Below are 7,793 nucleotides of genomic sequence, written 5' to 3'. Positions count from 1 at the left end.
CGTAGAATTGAACAGTTTAGACTTCAAGAGAAAGCAATTAAGGGTAAAACCAGATATTAGTATGAAAATACCTACAGCTATGGTTGAAGTTGGATTTCTAGGTAAAAATGATTGAGAGAACAATTGAAAGGAGACCACGGTGAAAAGCACTGAAATAATGTTTGAAGTGATACAAAAATAAATTTAAAAGAATATTAAAGAAAGCTTAAGAAATCTGCTTTATATCCGTACTACTCCTTCCACCCTGACTTATCTGACTTCCTAGGAACTAAAAATCAGTAATTTCTTCTAATTTTTTGTATCCTATTTTANATATGAAATCCTATGATATTGTTAGTTACTTAATAGTGGATTAATATGCAATATTAATAATGGCCTCACGTAGTTTAGTGGTCAGAACATTGGTGTGCAAAGCCAAAGGTCCCGGGTTCGATTCCCGGCGGAGGTGTGACAACAGCAACAATTTTTCCCTCATTAATTTGAGGTAGTTTGTAGTGGGTAAATAAAAAATCGAAAAAATGATTTCAAATTAATATACAATAGGAATGTAAAGCAATTGGTGAAAACATTACCAAGTTCATTTTATGATTCAAAATCCTTTTGAAACATTGTCGAAATATTTAGTCAAAAACATTGTGTATATTATTCTGGAAAGAGGATTCTTGATGACCCGGTCGAAATTCAAGAAGAAAATTAAAGGCCAATCAATGTCCTTCTGCTTCACTTGTTTGAGAGCGAAGAAACGAGGGAATGAGTAAGTGAAAGAAGTTGGATGGTAGTGGAGTAGAGCGGCGTAAAATGTCGGCATCTCGTACACGTAGCGTTGGTACGACGGGGCACCGAAGCAAAGTTGATTGCAAATAATCCCGGTAGAGCAGCAGGGAAATTATAAGATTAAAAGAGGAGACGGGCTCCAGGAGCCCTTTGACTAGAGATTAGGTCTTTATTTATGGGGTCATCAGCAATACATAGTTCTATAGGTAATCAGGGATCATTCAGGAAGGAGAGCGACGCCGACTGACGACGTTGTCGTCGACGATTCCGAGCGGCATCCATTTCCACAGAATATTTTAAGGGAATAATTAACTATGGTTTTTACCAAATCGATTAGCAACAATAATCTTGCAAAATTTTCATTTTAAGCATTTCTTTTATTAAATTATTTAAACGTATGTATTATTTGCGGTCATATTCTTTCCTAGTTAAAAGTAAATATTCTATAAATTGTCAAATACTGTCAGTTAGTTGATTTGAATCGCTCGAATATGCACTAATGTCTGATGAGTATTCCGGAATATTCGAAAGGAAACATCTGGAGGTACTGTAGAGGGCATTTCGTGATAGCGCCACAACGTAGTGGGTCTAAAAACTATGAACAAAAAGTACCCATGTTAAAGAGTCGTCAACGATTGAGAAAACTTAATAGATTAGCGGCTGCGTCATTTTATCGTCCATTGTTACCGCAAGCGTTAAGCGGAGAAACATACGTACCTAGCCGTGACCTTCACAGCTGCTGGTACGCGGACAAGCCAACTGCACGTAATGACGATTAATAGCAGTTACCGATTGATTGGTATAACTACTGCTATTTATAAGTTTATTAAAAATATCAATTAAAAAACCAAGTATTCGCATGCAGAACATAAAGACATGGTAGTCACATATGGGCGGTGCACTGACGGCAACACACAAGAAATGTGGTACCGCACTGAGAAGATAAATGTTACCAAAGATGACAGGTCAGTACTGACCAAACTGTTTTGCGATTAATAGAAGGTAATCCCGGTTTGAATATCCAACTCACTGCATGGCAATCACGAATTTCGTGTGATATGATGTAAAGGATTGAAAAGGAAAATTTTCTGCTCTATGGAAGTTAATAAGGAAAACAGCTCATCATGGGATCGTGAGTCCTAAAATTGGTTGGACACGCATCTCCACTGTTTCCTATCCTGAGCTAATCTTCGCATTTCCCTGAATCTACAATCATCTAATTTAGGTCTACCTGTACTCCTCTTAACTCTTCCTTCTGCTTGGGAACGTATCCTACCAATCTATTTCGCCTACTTCTTATTGATTCTTCTCTACACTTGCACTTGATAAATTGTTTTCGTGGAAAAGCTGCTTGATTTTCTTTCTTTACTTCTAATAAAAATACTCTATCGCAAATCTTAATCCTGGTTTCTACTCGGACAGCGAATGCGCGTCAAACCACGACAACAATAACAAACAACAAAGGCAACATTAAAATGTGAAAAATCCTTCTTTCTCGCTTATTTTGATTTATTCAGGTGCGAGCGGAGAGGAGCGTGTATCATCCACAATAAATTGTCCCCGGGATTCGACACAACTTAAAGCCCAAGACCCCACGACAGTAAGAAAAGAGAGAAATAGAGTCGAAAGTTATTTTGTATTCCGCACTCAGCAGTGACAATATTATAATTTATTTGAGATTTCGAATTTATTTGAATGGCATCATTCTGATTTATGCCTTTCACTGGAAAAAGATCCACTACCCGAGTAGAATACACGATGATATATGAGCCGTCTTGCAGATTTACTCCGGTGTTGCGGCTATACGCTATGCATGCGACCTCCTGATAATTCTAATAATAATAATAGCAACAACAATAAAATATTCACCCGTATATACGTAAGCGAAATAGATGTAATACATTTCCTTATAATGCATACAACGAATGCTTCATCATACACACACACACACACACACACACACACACACACACACACACTACATCACCCACACACATTTGAGGTATACACATCTATGTAAATTCTTATTTGAATTCTTCGTGGTCGTTATAGAAAAAGTTCAAGTCGGATAGAACATACAATGAATAAAAAGTAATCTACATGGACATTAAGTAAGTTTCATTGATAAATATGCTGGAAAATATCGATTCATTTTAAAATCTACTTATTACTTGAAGTAATATCCAGAAATTGTGAATTGAATAAAGAAGAAACTCTGAACCTTATTCTGGTTAATACTTTTGATTTATTTGCAAAACAATGCCAACGTTTCGATCCTGGTTGTGATATTAATTGGAGGTGCATGTCCAACCAGTCTTAGGAGTGAAGAACTTATGATGACGATACTGATTTTTATATAAACATTATCCCTACTTTTACATTCGTTGCATACAAATATTTTTGTTTTATATTTATTAATGTTCACACGTTACTTTCGCGTCAATATCGCTTCTGGTTTATTTGAAGCTACCTTTCACTCCTTCCTGCTAAATATTAAGTAGATACTACTCATTTTTGAAGTGAAACTTTTTTACGCACGATAGGGTAAGTTCGTTTCATGCGAGTTGCTATGTAACGAAATCATGCAACGCATTTTCCCCGCTGTCTGTCCCTATGTATGCTTGAATCTTTAAAACTACGCAACGGATTTTAATGCGGGTTTTTTTAATAGATAGAGTAATTCAAGAGGAAGTTTTATATGTGTAATACATGCATAATATAGCAGAGAAACACTGATAATTTTAGAGGTTTGTAATGTGATGTCGTAAATAAACACATTTTTTTGTGCTTACATTGCAAACGCTGGCTGAACCCTACGAGATAGATCTAAGTAATGTACCACAGTACTGTATATCTTAAAAAGGTCTACAAAAAAGTCTGAAATGGTATATGTCTATCTCTTAGAGACAACCCACAATAACCATTTTTTGTCCTATTTACGAAGCGATTTTAAGCAATACATCATTAATCCTTATCCAATTAAGTGCTTTTAAATATATTATGCTTTTAATATAGATCAATATGGCCCTTTACAGCATGTAATTTAAATGAATATTTTCGAAGATATTACAGACTTAAAATGCAGGGACATAGCGGTTGCGGCGGTACCGGCTGGTTTGTATTGTCTAATGACAAACAGCTGTGATTGTTGTATATAAAGACATTCTATAGTATATTTACCATTAGCATTGCACCCGTGCGAAGCATAGTGTATAAATAATACCTTTAAAACAATTCCTTAACCCCTATCCCGGTATGTTTGTGTGTTTCAAGAAGTTTCACTTCAGTAGCGTGTTGTATAATTACACGTTGTTTTTTTTTGTCCCAAGTAAGTACAGTTTCTTTCTTTCTAGTTAGTTAATTTCGATATTATCAGGTTAAATGGACCTTCCAAATATATCCGTCTACCTTTGCAAATTTGATAGTATCGATACGTCATATTTCGCCGCCAGGTTACCTTCGGGGCAGACAAAGGCGAAGTTGATATAATCCATTTTAAATTGCGAATGTAATAACAGTTCTCTGGAATTAATTTTATTTTACCACATCGAGGGTCGTTTGTACGACGGTCAAGAAGGTCCCATCAAAAATTTAGATCACTCTGCAGTTTAATTTCGCTTTTAAGCCATTTTAATTCGAGGTCCAGTTCAGAAATCCAGGTCGGCCGCAGTAGTGGCTCTCCATTTGTGTTGAGGTGCTTCCGCTCGGAAACTGGCTAAATGCTCCAAATCCGGATCCGCCCGGACTTCTCCGGAATAAATACACACATATATTCTTAACTTGGACAGACAAGCACCCGAACCTCTTTCACTTATTCTCCAGACCGACAAGTATGTATAGTCACTCCCCCCACCCCTCCAACCATTCCCTATTCCACACCACTGACGCCAGGGACGTTAAAAGCTTTTCGAAACCGCGAAATGCAACCCATAACAACATCGCTCCAGTCCCGGAATCGCGAGAAACTAACGGAATGCTGTTCTTTTATCTATTATTTAAACACAACATCGCAATTCGAATTTATTATTATAGAAATGTAAAAATATGTTCCCAAAAGTATTGGCAACGAAAATAATTTGCAAGAATGTTTTATTACAGTCGCTGGGATCCCTGAATTAATTTCGAAACAATTTTCAAGGTATAAAAGTGTTTCTAAAAAAAGAAAAGTAAAAGAAGGTACTCATTTTACATTCGATCTAGTGGCTCGATAGCGTCAAGTTTCTTTGTTCCTTAAAGTGTAAAAATGACATGGCACGACCTCATTATTTCGACTGTCGGTTTTAAAATTGCCCCTTCAGTATAAAGTGTCGGTGCCGGGAGTCGAGTCGTGGAAAAGGAGAAGAGAAACCGTTGCTGCGTCTCCTAGTCAGCATCGTTTTGGGGCAAACTGCCGCTTGTTGAATCCCTCTTTCCTGCGGAAACCTCAAGTCGTCTCTTTAAATCTAGTGGCCAAGTGGGCAGATAAAAAATAAGAAAGATGCCCTTTTATCCCTCGAATTCGGTACATTTTATACGCTCTATCTGTCACTATCGTCGTACGAGAATATTTATCGCCGTTGCTAAAGTGGAGACGTCTGTTTCTCGATTCGAAAAAAAAAACAACCCCTATCGCATAGCCCTCGGGTGCCGGACCATCAAATTGGCGTGTGGTACATATATGTGTATGTCGTACGTATATAGGAAATGATTTCTTATCATTTCAAATGGTTAAAGTATTCGAACAAATCAGTTTTTGTGATTATTGTCAGTGGACACAATACATGTGTACTATTATTATTAACACTTTGGTAATTAGCGCAATTAAAATAGTATATGCTCTTCTTTATGTTTTTCAACAAACCTTTTCACTTGCCTTCATCTTCATATGGTCGTCAGTCCTAAGACTGGTTGGACACGCACCTCCACTACTTCCTATCCTGAGCTAATCTTCGCATTTCCCTAAAACTAGAACAACACACATCCTTAACTATTTGCGAACAGTAATCTAATCTAGGTCTACCTCTACCCCTCCTAACTCCTGTTTCTGCCTCTAATATGTCTCTGACTAGACCTTCATGCCTGAGAAGGTGTCCTACCAACCTATCTCGCCTATTTCTTATTGACTTCCATAGAGTTCTCCTATTCTTTCTAATACCTCTTCATTTCTAACCTTCACCCTTAACAATCTTTTTCGCATTTCTAAGTTAACCGTTCGCGAGTATAGAACTGAAGGCGACCCAATCCTGCGCTATCCTCTGCTTTATATCCGTACTACTCCTTCCACCCTGACTTATCTGACTTCCTAGGAACTAAAAATCAGTAATTTCTTCTAATTTTTTGTATCCTATTTTAAATTAAATTAATTAATTGCCTTAAACACGATTTATTAACAAAAATTCCGTTGGATACAATAAAAGCCCATCCCAATAATTGTCGTAGTGTGACCAATTCAATAAGTAAATGCGACCACGGAAGTTATAAATCATTGCGGAAAAACGAATACACAGGTCATAATCAATATGGCGGCGGTGATCCTCTATGAGAGATGCGTAAAAGTACCGAGCGCGGCTACAAATGCCGTCGGCGGACCAATCAGGGTCATAAATCATATGTTGATGGACACGTGCATAACCACGTAACAAAATAACTTCGATAGCTTTCCAAAAACGCAAAATACTATCAAAAAAACTATAAAAATGTGAAGTAAATCTGTACGAATGGATTACGCATTTAGTTAATGTACTACTAAAGCGTCAGAAACGCTGGAATAAAAAAAAACCTGGATGTTTTTAAATTATTTTCTTTCTGTACTTGAGTAATTTTGAGTCTTCGAGTGTCAACAGTTTAATTGATGGAGAAGTCCTTTGGTAAACACAAAAGTCAATTTTTGTTGTGGACGAAAGGCTGTTGGGGACGAAGGAATGAGGGTGGTTTCGAAGGGTCCCTAACGACGTATGCCTGTATCTCTGTATGTGTATGTAAAATACGGTCGAGTGTGGACCATGAGTACGATTCGAAATCGAGAGGGTGTGCATATCCTGTTTCTTACATCGATATCTTTCTATTTATCTTGTTACGAATTTAAAGGTCCAATTTACTTGTAAATTGTGGGGAAAATGGAAAACGCCGGGAACACAACGCCCCATTCCGAACAGACCTATAACGTATGGATACTTCTGCTGATAGTCTACGAGGAGGATTTAATGGATGAATTCGAAATTTTTACCGATAGCCATCTATTCCCTAACACGATTAAAAAAATGGAATAAACACACCGTTTGTCTTTTCATTTCAAGTAAAAGAATAAATGGAGAATTTCAAATCCAAAGACCTCTTTTTTCACATCAAATGATTCGAAATCAATTAGTTATAATTAAAGTATTTGATATGTCTGTAAGTATAGAAGCTTCGGGCGCTAAGCAGAGGAATCCGTGTACAGTTGATTGTCCTATTTCGCGCGCTCCTACTATATGAGAAGTCAAGTCCACGCTTGACAGTCACTCGGTAAACGCGTCCTAAAAGCTTGTACTGACTATTTCTTAATAAAGTTTGTGCTCAAAAATCCATAAATAATTATCATTCAATAGTTATTTGACTTTGAAATCCTTTGCGTTTGTTTATCTACAGTCTTTATTTAGCTTTGATTCTGCAATTTGCACATTTCTGTATTGTTTCTTCCCTTTTATCGATTCTAGTTTCTTCTTTTGTATATTTCAATCACAAGATATTCAACAAAACTATTACAAATAATCATTAAAAATTTAAGAAGTAATGAATTATTGCTAAAGGAATTTTTTGTGATTATTTATGTTATCAGAAATGTATGAAATATAGGAACTGTATCAAATTCCGAGGATATTCAGAAAATCTATAAAATATTGTTTCAAAGATTTTTTAATACAAACATTGCCTGGAAAATGTATACATTTCTTTTGAATTGTATAAAAATCCGATATTGTACTAGGAAATGTATAAAACTAATACTTTCTGTGAATAAAATACTCTAACATATCAGCCCGCCTCCGGCGAGCAAGGACATT

General features: G+C 36.5%; 1 non-coding gene across 1 annotated transcript; it reads left to right on the top strand.

The window, feature by feature from the left end:
• The first annotated feature begins 374 nt into the window (after nucleotides 1-374).
• Trnac-gca lies at nucleotides 375-448 on the top strand. The gene has a single exon. It is a non-coding gene; the product is annotated as a tRNA-Cys (tRNA).
• The last annotated feature ends 7,345 nt before the right edge of the window (nucleotides 449-7,793 follow it).

This window comes from Agrilus planipennis, unplaced genomic scaffold (genome assembly GCF_000699045.2).
Source record: "Agrilus planipennis isolate EAB-ADULT unplaced genomic scaffold, Apla_2.0 scaffold74, whole genome shotgun sequence".
NCBI classification, from domain to species: domain Eukaryota; kingdom Metazoa; phylum Arthropoda; class Insecta; order Coleoptera; family Buprestidae; genus Agrilus; species Agrilus planipennis.
This window is presented reverse-complemented; position numbering and strand designations above follow the sequence as displayed.